Source organism: Typopeltis vanoorti, chromosome 16 (assembly GCF_054136105.1).
Source record: "Typopeltis vanoorti isolate ZY-2024b chromosome 16, IOZ_Tvanoo_1.0, whole genome shotgun sequence".
Taxonomy (NCBI): domain Eukaryota; kingdom Metazoa; phylum Arthropoda; class Arachnida; order Uropygi; family Thelyphonidae; genus Typopeltis; species Typopeltis vanoorti.
In genome coordinates this window covers 53390892-53405267 of record NC_143564.1, presented here as the reverse complement: position 1 = coordinate 53405267, position 14376 = coordinate 53390892, and the positions used below count along the sequence as shown (strand labels likewise).

Below are 14376 nucleotides of genomic sequence, written 5' to 3'. Positions count from 1 at the left end.
AAACTCTTTCATTTTTTCTTCAATCATGTTTCTGTATTTTAGTCTTCAGTTCACATCTGAGAGCTGCTCAACTTTTATTTGCTTTAAAATTTTCTTACATGTTCCTCTTTTCAATATGAAATTTAATTTTATCTTGCTCAAGACTAAATGGTGATCACTTCCAATTTCAAATCCTCTGTACACTCTGGTGTCCTGCATCAGGGAGAAAACATCACTATGAACAATAACATAGTCAATGAGAGTTTTCTTATTCCTTGCCTCTTCTCTCCATGTGAATTCGTGCACATTTTTATGTTGGGACATGGTGTTAGTAATAACTATTCCATGTCCTGAGCAGAAATCCAACAGGTATTTGCCATTATTATTAGCTTTGCTCTTTTCTCCAAATTTTCTCAATATATTTTTGCAATGAGACTTTTCTTATTCTTTGCCTCTTCTCTCCATGTGAATTCGTGCACATTTTTATGTTGGGACATGGTGTTAGTAATAACTGTTCCATGTCCTGAGCAGAATTGCAACAGGTATTTGCCATTATTATTAGCTTTGCTCTTTTCTCCAAATTTTCTCATCTCAATATATTTTTCAATGAGACTTTTCTTATTCCTTGCTTCTTCTCTCCATGTGAATTTGTGCACATTTTTATGTTCGAACATGGTGTTAGTAATAACCAGTCCATCTGCTGAGCAGAAATCCAACAGGTATTTGCGATTATTATTAACTTTGCTCTTTTCTCCAGATTTTCTCAATATATTTTTGCATATATCTGACAATTATTTCCTACTCTGCTATTTAGATCCCCAACAAGGACCAACTTTTCTTTTTTCATTGTATCAGTTGCTTTCTCTAAAAGCCTCAAAAAATTCCTCCACTTCTACCTTAGTAGAACATTCTGTGGGATCATAGGCACAAATAAGTCTCATTGTCCAATTCCCCATTGTGATATTTGCCCACATCACTCTACTTGAGACTGCCTGCCATTCAAGAAGATTAGCCTCATATTTTGTGTTGAATACTATGTACTCTTTCTTTTCCTTGATTGTCATTGCCTGAATATAACATTTTGTATTTATTGCTCAGAAAGATCTCATCAGTTTTTGTACTTTTTGTTTTATTCACTCCTGTTATGTCGATCTGGTACTTATTTAATTCCTCATCTAGCTGAATTTCTTTGCCATTGAGGGTTGTTATGTTGATAGTACCGATCTTTAACTCTGGTGATGTTGAGTTGGGGTGTGTTTTCAGATTTGTTCCAGTAGCTGAATTTTTGCTGTTTGCTCTGTTTCCCTGGCAAAAGCAACGGGGGCCTTGTTTAATTGGGCGATGCCCAAGCTGGCATGAAATTCAGTCATGTTGTACCATCATTTTGTATTTTGGTTTAACCCAATAAGAATACAATTATGTCAGCTAAATCCCAAATTGCCAGCCCATCTTTGTTTGTTCTGTATCCAGGTAGATACCTAACAGGGTGCACCATGAGAAGGTGAGGATTGGACATTAGGTCAGAAGTCCTGGTTGGTTCTTCATATTCCTTTAAAGGAATATGAAGAACCAACCAGCTATGTGGAGGTCTCTTCTCAGTTATACAGCTTTGACCCTTAAGCACTTCATATTGCATAATCCATAAACATAATTGGAAGAGTTACTACCTAGCCTGGATTCAACCTTTATTGAGCTCTCATCAGCAGAAGCCAGATTCAAGCACTGGACCAAGCTGAAATCAGTGCTGAAGTCATTATTATACAGGTATCTCCATGGAGTGAGAAGACATTGCAGAAGATTCATTAATTGCACACTACCTGTCATACCCCACCTTAAGCTCATTCACTTATGTCAAGCACTCACAACCACCTCTGGTAACATTTTCTGCCAATTCACCATCCACCAAGCAAAAAATCTAGTCTTAATATCCTTACTAACCACAATCTTATACAATTTCCATGGGTGACCCCCTCATTCTTTCCTTTCCTGCCATGTACTGAAAAAATCTTCATTGTCAATCCTATGAAACCCCTTTAACAACTTATATGCTTCTATCATGCCTATGGCTAGTTTTTAAAGCCTATAGACCTTCAATCTGTTCTCATGGAGAGCATTCCATAGAGCCGCAACAATCTTTATCACTCACTTCTGGATCCTCTCCACCACTTCATCCAATTCTGCGCACACTAGTCCAGATGTGGTAGCCTTATAAAAGGGAACAATAACTTCTCTATTCCTGTTTGCTAGTGGGAATAGAGAAGTGAGAATAGAGAAGCTGTTTTGACCACCTTTGCAATATGCCCTTTAAAATTGAACAATCACCTCACAAGTTCCTGGCCTCATCATTTACCTGCAATTCAATCCCATCAATATAGTACACATCTTGTGATTGCTTTCCAAAATGCATCACCTTACACTTGGCCTCATCAAACCCATAGCCATTTCCTCTTTGCCCATACTGCTAGTCTGTTTAAAACTTACTGCATCATCAGCAAACAGCTTCATATTTCTTGTCAGATCATTTCCTATTTCTTAGATGTACAAATTAAACAACATAGGACCAAGTACCAAGACCTGTGGTACACCACTAGTCACCTGCCTACTGTGGGATTCAACTGTGTAATGCACTCTTTTGATATCTGTTCATCAGCCACTCACTAATCTAGATTCATATCCATCCCCATTTGCTCTAATGCATGCAACAGAGTTCTATGTCTTTGCATAGAGTCCTGTCAGATACCTTTTCAAAGTCCAGCAGTATCACTGAGAAGCCAATTTCCCTTGTTGAACTCCATTGTCACTTTATGGTAAAAAAGTAAGCAAATTACTAAGGCAAGACCTACTCTTTACAAAACCATGTTGCTCTTTATAAAGTATCATGGTCCTATTCACCCAGTCCTTAAATCTGTCTCTTTCACCAATTTTGCCAGAGCCTCCGTAGTTCAGTCGGTATAGACGAAGCCCTTTGATCAAAGGAGAGCTGATAATTCCCTGGGCTGATATGCCATCTAATCCTATGGGCTGTGTTTGGATTGAGGTTCTGCAATATTCTAAGCATCTCCATTTCTTCAACCACTGTTTTCTTATCAGTCAATATCATGTCTGGCATTTCATTACAACCACCTAGATTGCATGCTCTTGCAAAATGCTCTCTTGGTTACCGTAGCAAAAGTGGACCAAGCTCTCATCACTCCTTGTCTCAGTATCTCGCATAATGCAAAGCACATCTCCTTGCAGACATGTATACTGCTATGCATTAAGGGAAGGGCCACTACCCAGACCGGTTTCGACCTTTATTGAGGCTTTGCTATGGCTGCCAAGGGATGTACCATCTTACCTCAGTCCTGAAGATATTTTCAGGTGCAAACTTTGTTTGCTTACACTTGGATAAAGGATTAAACTAAATTTATTATAGTCTAACTAAGTGCAAAATAAACTTCCAACATCTTTCTGTAAATCCAGAGTAATTTAATAATAAGGTGGTACACTGGTTAGCAACTCCTATAGGTAAATATGACCTCTCCATTGTTTCTACCTTAGTATCACCACCGTGGGTCTGCCTCCCACTGGCGAGACCTCAATAAAGGTTGAAATCGGTCTGGGTAGTGGCCCTTCCCTTAATGCATAGCAGATCATTAATGCATAGGACCAAGTACCAAGACCTGTGGTACACCACTGCCTACTGTGGGACTCAACTGTGTAATGCACTCTTTTGATATCTGTTCATCAGCCACCCACTAATCTAGATTCATATCCATCCCCATTTGCTCTAATTCATGCACAGAGTTCTATGTTGCATGAATAGCAGTGTACATGTCCGCAAGGAGATATGCTTTGCATTATGGGAGATACTGAGACAAGGAGTGATGAGAGCTTAGTCCACCTTTGCTATGGTTGCCAAAGGATGTACCACCTTACCTCAGTCCTGAAGATATTTTCAGGTGCAAATATCTACACTTGGATAAAGGATTAAATTAAATTTATTATATTTCTCTCTTTGTCTTTCATTATTTATTGTTACTTTGTTTAATTTGGTGATATGTTTCACTTTATAGTCTGTTTATATATCCTCTTCTGCATATTCACTCTTTTGGAGCATCTCTGTAGATTCAAGCCCCAGCCAGCTCTTCAGGCTATGCTCAATTAATTCCTTCATTCAGGCCATTTCAGATTGGAGTGTTTTACTTAATAATGAATACAAATGTTTACTTATTATTTAGGTGCTTTTGGCAGTTTTATCTGTTTGTCAGATAAAAATAATCTTTTTATCCAGCAACACAATTTATATTGTGTTGCTGGATCAGAAGGAGATGTATCCTATATTACAGCTACTATATAGATATAGTTATGAATAAAAAGCAAATCAAATAACTTTTAATTATTTTTTCATATATTTTCTTAGACATTTTTTGAAAATACCACTGTTAAGATGTCAGCCATTGATTTGGAAAAAGAGAGAGAGAGCAAAAGAAATGGACTTGAAGTAAATATTCCTGCATTAACTCTATCTGAAATTCTGTCATGTTGTACCATCATTTTACATTTCAGAGGCAAACTGTAGATTCAAATACACAAACATTATTCAAGAACAAATGAAAGAGTTTGAAAACAGAACCAAACCTTGAAGATTCAGTGGCAAACCAGGAAGAAAGCATTGGCTGATTCAGCCAGTGGGGCATCTGATTAAGCTGTCAGTGAAGACATGAAAATCAGAATTCCCTGGTAGTCTCGGGAAGTTAAAGAGGCAGTAAAGGAAAAGAAGAATGTGCATTGACAGTTTTTAGCAAGTAAATCAGCTTGTGCTCATACAGAGAAAAATGTAAGAAAGCAAAGCACTGTGTATAACTAGGTACACAAAAGTCATGATTAAACTTTGGTAAGAATATGAAAAATAAATATCAGGAAGGTGGCACAATACGAGGTCTGACACAGAAAAATGAGACTGTGCCTGTATCTTTTTTTATTTAACAAATTGAGAAAATCAACTATGATCTCCTTCAAAATAGTTCCCTTCTGAGTTGACACACAGCTGCATACAATGCTGCCAACATTCAAATATTGTCTTGGTGCAAAATCCAACCGTTCTCCAATTCTGGTCTTTTCCTTCTCGCACGTTTGCGCAATTTCATCAGACTTCGAGATAATCACTCTTAATACTGCAGGAGTCAGATCTGGCGAATGGGATGGGTGCTCAAGCAGAGTGATATTATTAGCTAAAAACTGCTTCACAGACAAATCATTGTGCAAAATCCTACTGTTTTCCCACAATTCTGGTCGTTTCCTTCTCGTGTGTTTTCTCAATTTCATCAAGACTTCAAAGTAATACTTCTAATTTACCGTCTGACTGCTGAGAACCCACTCTGGCATTACAATACCCTGGATATTGAAGAAAACAATTGACATGGCCTTGAATGCATGCTTTTTTTGGTCTTGCAGATGTTGCTGACTTCCACTGCATTGATTGTCGCTTGGTTTCCGGATCATATGTAAATATCCAAGTTTCATCACAAGTAATTACCAAATTCAACACATCTGGTTCATCCTTAATGCACTGCAAAAGGTTCAACACACAGTTCATTGTGACATTTTTTTTGTTCATCTGACAACATTTATGGAACCATTTTTGCACGAGCCTTTTTCATGTTCAGTTCTTCTGTTAAAATGTGTCAAACACTTTCCCTCCAAATGAACTTTCTCAGCTACAGCACGAACACCCAACCTTCTGTCTTTTCGAATCACATCTCACACTTGTTTAATGTTGTCATCGGTAACTGCTGTGCATGGGCGGCCTGGGCGATGATCATCATTCACGCTTTCTCTGCCTTCCAAAAATTGTTTGTGCCATTCAAAAACATGTGCATGAGACATGCACTCTTCACCATACGCCTCAGTCAATAATTGAAAAGTTTCCATCACGGATTTCTTCAATTTCATAAGAAAGTTGATGTTAACTTGCTGTTCACTCTTACACTCCAAAATTTTCCAACCGGGGGTAAGAAAATGTCTATATTTGAACATGTGTCCACTTGTACTGAGTAAAGCGGTGGAGTTGAGCATTGTCTCACAGTGAAAGGTTAGAACATGCTCTATAACCATCTCTTTGTCTCTCCCCTCCCACTCTCCATTCGCAAGCTATAGGGTTAGTCTCGTTTTTTTTTTTTTTTTGTGTGCGTGTGTTGGACCTCATTCTGGAGGTACTGAAAAAGCTTAGAAATAGAGGAAAGAGTACTGTAAAAGGAATCAGATGATAAAGGTGACTTTAAAACTGAAGATAAAGTTATTCTAGATATCTGAAGTAATTACCTTGAAAAGTTTCTAAATGAAACAAGCAGTGATAGCACACTGGTAGAAAACTCAGGAATGCAATCAGGAATACTCATCAATATTTGAAGTAGAAAAATCCATCAGAAACCTCACTGTGGTATAGCAGTTGGAGTAGATGATATTTGACCAGAAATGCTTAAATATGAGATAAAAAACAGTTTTACTGTGGGAAAATAGCATTATTCAGAAGGTCAAATTCCAATATGATTGGAATACATCTCTCATAGTGCCTATCTATAAAAGAGGAAATAAAAGTAAATGTAATAATTACAGATTACTTTCCCTTCTGGGTGTTCCTGGTAAGATTAGTTGGCATTAGTGAAACATGGCTGACGGAAAATGATATAGTTAGTGGGATAGAATGTGTAGGTTATAGTGTGTTTAGGAGGGACAGAGAGAATAAAATGGGGGGAGGAGTGTTATTGATGATAGCTGATGAACTGCAGCCAAGGAGAATTGAAGTTGTATTGCAGGATAGTGAAAAGAGCTTATTTGAGGCTATTTGGTGTGAGATTGAGACTTGCAGAACAAAATATACAGTTGGGTGCTGCTATAGACCAGGTGATGGAATAGATGGTGAAGATAGTATTCATAAACAAATTGATAAACTGAGTGGAAGGAGGGTAATTATTATGGGGAATTTCAACTATGGTAACATTGATTGGAAGGAGGAGAGGACACATGTGAGGAAGGAAATGGATTTTATTCAATTATTAAGGGATAATATCTGAGACAGCATGTAATTGAAAATACTAGGCGTGTGAGAGTGCTCGACCTGATAATAGCATCTGAGAATTTGACTGTAATGAATATGACCATGTTGCCATCTATTGGTGAGAGTGATCATAAGCTCTTGACCTGGGAGATGGCTAAAGGTGTGGAATTTTCAATTAAGACAGGGTATATGTGGAATTACTGTGCTGGCAAGTATGACAAGCTTAGGAGATTGCTTGGATCAGTGCCATGGCATGTACAACTGCAAGGGCTGGATGTCGATCGAGCATGGGAAGTGATTAAAGAGCATTTACAGGAGGTTATGGCTGATTGTATACCAGGATCCAAATAGTAAAACAAGTAGGGATTAAATGGATGAATAACACCATTAAGCTTGAGCTGCAAAAAATGAAACAACTGTGGAGGGAATTTAAAGAGAATGGTGATCTGCAGGCACATGAACGGTATAAAGCACAGGCCAGAAGGGTAACGAGTGTAGTAAGAAAAGCAAAAGCAGATTATGAAAGGAAACTAGCTATGCAAGCTAAAGAGAATCTCAAACAGTTCTTTAAATATGCTGCAAGCATATTTAAAGTTCTTGTTGTTGTTCTTGGACCACTGCTGTTTAATTTGTTCATTAACGATATAGGGAAGCATCTAAGAGGAACAGTTCATTTGTTCACTGATGATGCAAAGTTGGGTAGGGCAATAGTGAATGCAGAAGATGTCAAAATCTTGCAGGACGACTTGGATAGATAGGAGTTCTGGGCTAAGGATAATCAATGTCAATTTAATGTGACAAAATGTAAGGTTATGCATTTTGGGGTGAAAAGATTAGCAGCAGTATACCAGATTGGTGGAACTGTACTCCAGGAGATTGATGAGGCCAGAGACTTGGGAGTGTTGGTGGATAGGGAGATGAAGTTTAGGGGGCATATTGCAAAAGTTGCTAAATCAGCTCATCAACTCACTTGGTTGTTGAAAAATACCTTGACGAGCAGAGACAAGCAAGTTATCGTACCTCTGTACAGAGTTTATAAGACCTCATCTCGACTACTGTACCCAGATTTGGTCACCTAAGTTTCTTCTTGATGGGGAGGAGGTGGAGAGGATCCAGCGGCGAGTGACCAAGATGATAGCAAGTCCATGGAATGAACCATATGAGAACAGGTTGAAGATTTGTGGGTTGCAGAAATTGGTTGATAGGTGGAAAAGGGGAGATATGATTGAGACATTCAAATTGCTAAAGGGTTTCTATAGGATTAATTCAGAGGATATTTTTGAGATCAGGACTGGTGGTGGGAGAACTAGGGGACACCTATGGAAGCTGGGCAAGAGTGTGGTTAGCAAGGGTGTTAGAGCTGCGTTCTTTACTTTTAGAGTGGTAAATGAGTGAAATAAGCTGCCAGAGTCTGTTGTGGGTGCTATGACAGTGAATGAGTTCAAGGCAAGGTATGATAGATACTGTGAGAATGTCGAATAGTTGTGTGGACATGATGTTTAAGGCCTCCCTCAATGAGTCTAAGGACTCCCTGGAGTCACCCATAATAATAATAATTAATGCAAGTATACTTGAGAAATGGCTAAGAAAATTTGTGGAAGTGAAGCTTGATGAAGAAGAATCTGGATTCAGGCCATATAGAGACTGTCAGGATCAGATTTTCACTTTGAGACAAATAGTTGAGAGATCTTAGGAATATAACAAGGATTTGTATTTAAATTTTGTAGATCTGGAAAAGGCCTATGACCAGGTGCTAAGAGGAAACTATTCAAAACGCTACAGATATATGGTGTAAATGGGACATTTTATTGAGTAATATGTAGTCTCTATTTAGGTTGTAAGTCAGCAGTTAGAATTGAAGGAGATACAGGAAAATGGTTTGATGTTAAATTAGGTGTGTGACAAATGTGCACATTATCTCTACTGTTATTCATTATCTGTATGGATCCCATTATGAATGAAAGTGGTATTAAATATAATATCAAAATTGGCAATGTTAATCTTAGCTGTTTACTGAATGCAGATGATATGATACTTCTGAGTAAATCCAGTACAAAGTCTGCAAGTCAATGACTTATTGCATTGAATTGCAATGCTGAAATGAATATCAATGTTCATTTCAGCATTGCAGTTATCCTCTGAGTTGTATTTGCAATCTTTGCTGTATGGCCTCGGAACTTCAGTTTCCTCTCATCCTGTATTTACCTTTATTATGCACTCAGGTTATTTCAGTTGGAAGAATGAGATCTGCACATAAAACAGTTCTCACTCCCCTTTCCCCCACCTCTAGCAGATTATTATTTAGAACACCTAGATGACCAGCTATTTCCAATTCTACATCTTCATTCATTCTCTATGAATAATGTAAAGATGTGTGAGATTGTTTTAACATCTTTACATAATGGCAGTAGACAAATCATTGGACTAATTATTAATTTATAATATTGAAAAACTGTATATGAAAAATGTATGTGAAGAATAATACAAAATTATTTGTTTTGTGTGAATTTTTTACTTTTTTTTTACAAAAAAAACCTTTTCTGTTTTTTTGTAAGTTGATTTATTTTATGTTATACAAAGAATATGAGGGGTGTTTAAGGGTCAAAACTATATAACTGAGAGGAGACCTCCACATAGCATTTAAAGGAATGCCGTTCAGGGCTTCTAATTTAATCTCCAATCCGAACCTTCTTGTGGTGCACCCTGTTAGGTATCTATCTGGATATTGAACAAACAAGGATGGACTGGCAATTTGGAATTTAGCCGAACAAATTGTATTCTTCTTCTTGACTTAAAAATCAAAATAATAAAAAAAAATGATGGTACAACATGACAGAATTTCATGCCAGCTGGGACTTCGTCAGGTTAAACAAGTCCCCCGTTGTTTTCGCGAGGGAACCAGGGCAAACAGCGAAAAGTCAGCTACTGGAACAAATCCTAAAACCCTCCCACCACAAGAGTTCAAGATCGGTACTATCAACATAAGAAACCTGAATGGCAAAGAAATGGAGCTAGCTGAGGAATTGGATAAGTACTACCACATCGACATAATAGGGGTGACCGAAACAAAAAAGACAAAAACTTGTGAGATCTTTCTGAGCAATAAATACAAAATGATATATTCAGGCAATGACAATCAAGGGAAAGAAGGAGTAGCCATTGTATTCAACATTAAATATGAGGCTAATCTTCTTGAATGGCAGGCAGTCTCAAGTAGAGTGATGTGGGCAAATATGAGAATGGGGAACTGGACAATGAAATTTATTTGTGCTTATGGTCCCACAGAAGGTTGTATTAAGGTAGAAGTGAAGAATTTTTTGAGGCTTTAGAGAAAGCAACTGACACAATGAAAAAGGAAAAGTTGGTCTTTGTTGGGGATCTAAATAGCAGAGTAGGAAATGATTGTCAGATATATGCAAAAATATATTGAAACATTTTGAGAAAAGAGCAAAGCTAATAATAATGGCCAATACCTGTTGGATTTCTGCTCAGAACATGGACTGGTTATTACAAACACAATGTTCCAACATAAAAATGTGCACAAATTCACATGGAGAGAAGAGGCAAGGAATAAGAAAAGTCTCACTGACTATGTTATTGTTGATAGTGATGTTTTCGTCCTGATGCAGGACACCAGAGTGTACGGAGGATTTGAAATTGGAAGTGATCACCATTTAGTCTTGTGCAGAATAAAATTAAATTTCATATTCAAAAGAACATGTAAGAAAGTTTTAAAGCGAATAAAAGTTGAGCAGCTCTCAGATGTGAATTGTAGACTAAAATACAGAAACATGATTGAAGAAAAAATGAAAGAGTTTGAGAACAGGAACCAAACCTTGGAGATTCCGTGGCAAGCCCTGAACAAAACACTGATTGATTCAGCCAGAGAGGCATGTGGTGAGGTTGTTCTGTAAGGATAGAAAAATCAGAACTTCATGCTGGACACATGAAGTTAAAGAGGTACTGAAAGAAAAGACGAAATCATATCACAAGTTCCTGGCAAATAATTCAGCTTGTGCTGTTAGAGAATACAGAGACAAATGTAAGAAAGCTAAACACTGTGTAAAACTAGCTAAACAGAAGTCATGGGAGGACTTTGGTAAGAACATAAGAAATAAATACAAGAAGGTGGCAAGATATTCTAGAGGTTGTTGAAGAAGCTCAGAAATGGAGGAAAGACTGCTGTAAAAGGAATTAGAGATGACAAAGGTGACATGAAAACAGGAGAAAAAGATATCCTTGAAGTATGGAGTAATTACTTTGAAAATTTGCTAACAACAAGCAGTGATGACAACACAGTGGTAAAAAACCAGGCATGCAGTCAAGAATACATATCCATACTTGAGGTAGAAATAGGCATCAAAAGCCTGAAATGTTGAAATGCAGCAGTAGTAGATGATATTCGACCAGAAATGCTCAAGTATTTAGATATAAAAGTCTTTCAGTGACTGCACTACATAGTTCAGAATGCCTGGACCGAGGGACGAATTCCCGATGATTGGAGTAGAGCTCTCATAATACCCATATATAAAAAGGGAAATAAATCCAAATATGAGAATTACACAGGAATTTTCCTGCTGAGTGTTCCTGGTAACATATATGCAAGTATACTTTAGAAACGGTTGAGAAAGATTGTGGAAGAGACTCTTGGTGAAGAACAAGCTGGATTCAGGCCAAATGGGCTTTCAGGATCAGGATTTTCACTTTAAGACAGATAGTTGAGAAATCATGCCAATATAACAAAGAACTGTATTTAAGTTTTGTAGATCTGGAAAAGGCATATGACAAGGTGCCAAGATAGAAGCTATTCGAAACGCTACAGTTATATAGTGTCAATGGGGCATTATATCAAGCAATACTTAGTCTGTATTTAAGTTGTAAGTCAGCAGTTAGAATTGAAGGAAGGTGGTTTAATGTTCAGTCTGGTGTCAGACAAAGATCTACGTTATCCCCTCTGTTATTCATTATCTGTGTGGATCACATTGTGAAGGAAAGTTTTATTGAACCTGATATCAGTATTGGAGATGTTAATCTCAGCTCTTTGCTTTATGCGGATGATGTTATACGTCTAAATAAATCTGCTGCAAGTGTGCGATACCCTGACTAAATTGAATAACTGTTGTAATAGATATGATAGGAAAGTCAGCAATAACATGACAAAGACAATGAAAATAGGCAGAATCATTGTGAATGAAAAACCTACAGAACAAGTAGAACATTTCAGCTACTTAGGCACGATTTTTAGTGAAGATGGTAAATTAAATATGGAAATAGACAACAAATCTGGTATGGTAGGAAGTCAATTGAATCAATTTATATGGAAGAAGAGAGAAATTAGCCAAAATACTAAATTAGCTGTATACAAGATAGTATTTAAGCCAACTTTTGGATCTGAGAGCTGGTTCAGAAATAAAACACTTGACCAAAGACTAGAGACCACAGATGTGAGAGTCCTGAGAAAGATTAGGGGCATGAACAGATGGCATCAATGGCAATATCATATTAAAAATGAGGATATTAGGAAACATTGTCAGCATCCAGGAATGCGTTAGCAGAGCTAATCTCAGGTGCTGTGGTGAATTAAACAGAATCGGAGAGGAAAGATTAGCAAAAACAAGTGTTTTCTCCCAAGTTGGTAGAAAAAGACCCAGAGGTAGACCAAGATATAGGTGGATTGATACAGTAAATAGTGCCTTAGAAGATAGAAATATAAGATTTGATAACTTTGGAGTCTTGACAGGTAACAGACTGATTTGGAGGAAAATTGTAGATAGGAAGTTAATAATGACGTAATTTTTCATGTAATACTATCATATCCGTAAACCCCTTGAGGGTGTATATCAGGAATTTGATGGTGATGATAAAGAATATGAAGCAGCAGTACTTTTTAGTTTTTTTTTTTTTTTTATTGGCATAAAGACTAGTAAGGTCATTAAACCTGACCTATCCTCTCTGTAAAAGTTCCCGACTCAGAGCATGCCTCCAATAAGCAATGCGGTAGTCTCACACCAGATGACGAAATTCATCTCCCACCTAAAGACAGTCATGGCAGGATTCAAACCTGACGCCTATTGGTTGGAGAGCAGTTATGCTCTCCAACCAACCAAGGCGACAACAAATGACTTTGCCAACTTATCAAAGTTGATCATCATCATCAACAAATTCCTGACATGTACCATCAAGAGGTGTACAGGATATGATAGTACTACATGAAAAATTTACATCATTACTAACTTCCTATCTACAATTTTCCTCCAAATCAGTCTGTTACTTGTTAAGACTCCAATATTATCAGGTCTTATATTTATATTGTCTAAGACAGCGCTTCCCAAACTGTGGGCCGCGGCCCCCTTGGGGGCTGTAGGTTTTGTTGAGGGGGGCCGTGAAATAATGAAAACAAATTTAAAATGTTTTAAGACTAAGTATATTTTTTTTATTTTAAAAGAAACGTATTTAACTTTTATTATTTCTTTTTTGTTATTTTTTATATTTTAATGGAAAAATTCACACATTGGTGTTGGTTCACAAACTTTGCTTCATGCGTATTTCGGCGCTTAACGAATATTAGTAAATATTGCTTAGTCATATGTTTCATTTCAAAGCAGTGGTTAATTGTATTTACTTCGAATGTTCTCCAGGGAAGTTCCAAATCTTTCTGTCCCTTTCATAATGCGTTCGTAATCAGGGACTGTTGATATTGACTTTATATTCATATCAAAACTCGTTTTATATTATCACTCTCATCCGAGCTAGTTTTCTGTTACCAATAAAAGTTTCGCATATACTTCACACATGAAAAAAAGATTAAACAAGTTCATGTGGGGAGATAGTAACTCGCTTGCAGTGGTAAACAACACGCCCTCCCTAAGAGCCACTATACTGCAGAGGCAATAAAAATAAGTACTTTTATTATGCCAGTGAATAAAGCATGAGGAGTCTGTGTAATATATTTCTCAACAAATAGTGCAATTAGAGACAACTGGGATAAAAACACACTAATTAATGAATCACATGTCCCCTCATACAGAAACTATGCTGTATAGACTGAAACAAAACCATATGTTGCATGGGCAAACATAGTATCTAACTAAAAACTATTGTTATTAATTAGATGTATGTGAGTTCGATTTCCCAAGGCAGCAATAAAATTCAACTGAACGTGTTAAAAATCGTAAAAGTGTTAAAACTAAGTAATATATATATATATATATATATATATTAAATGTTATGGCAGTTTCACATATGGAATTCGGTTGAAGAGAGTTAGCATTTCAACTCAATTGTCAGCTATGCTTTTATCTTTCGGTTGCACGATCTTTTGTTAATACCGCACCAATCATATGCACATTTTAATAAAC

At 37.1% G+C, this 14376-nt stretch overlaps 1 protein-coding gene across 5 annotated transcripts in view; it reads left to right on the top strand.

Moving 5' to 3' along the window:
* Kap3 (kinesin associated protein 3) overlaps positions 1-14376 on the top strand; it is a 319643-nt gene that overhangs the window by 92258 nt on the left and 213009 nt on the right. The window lies entirely within an intron of this gene.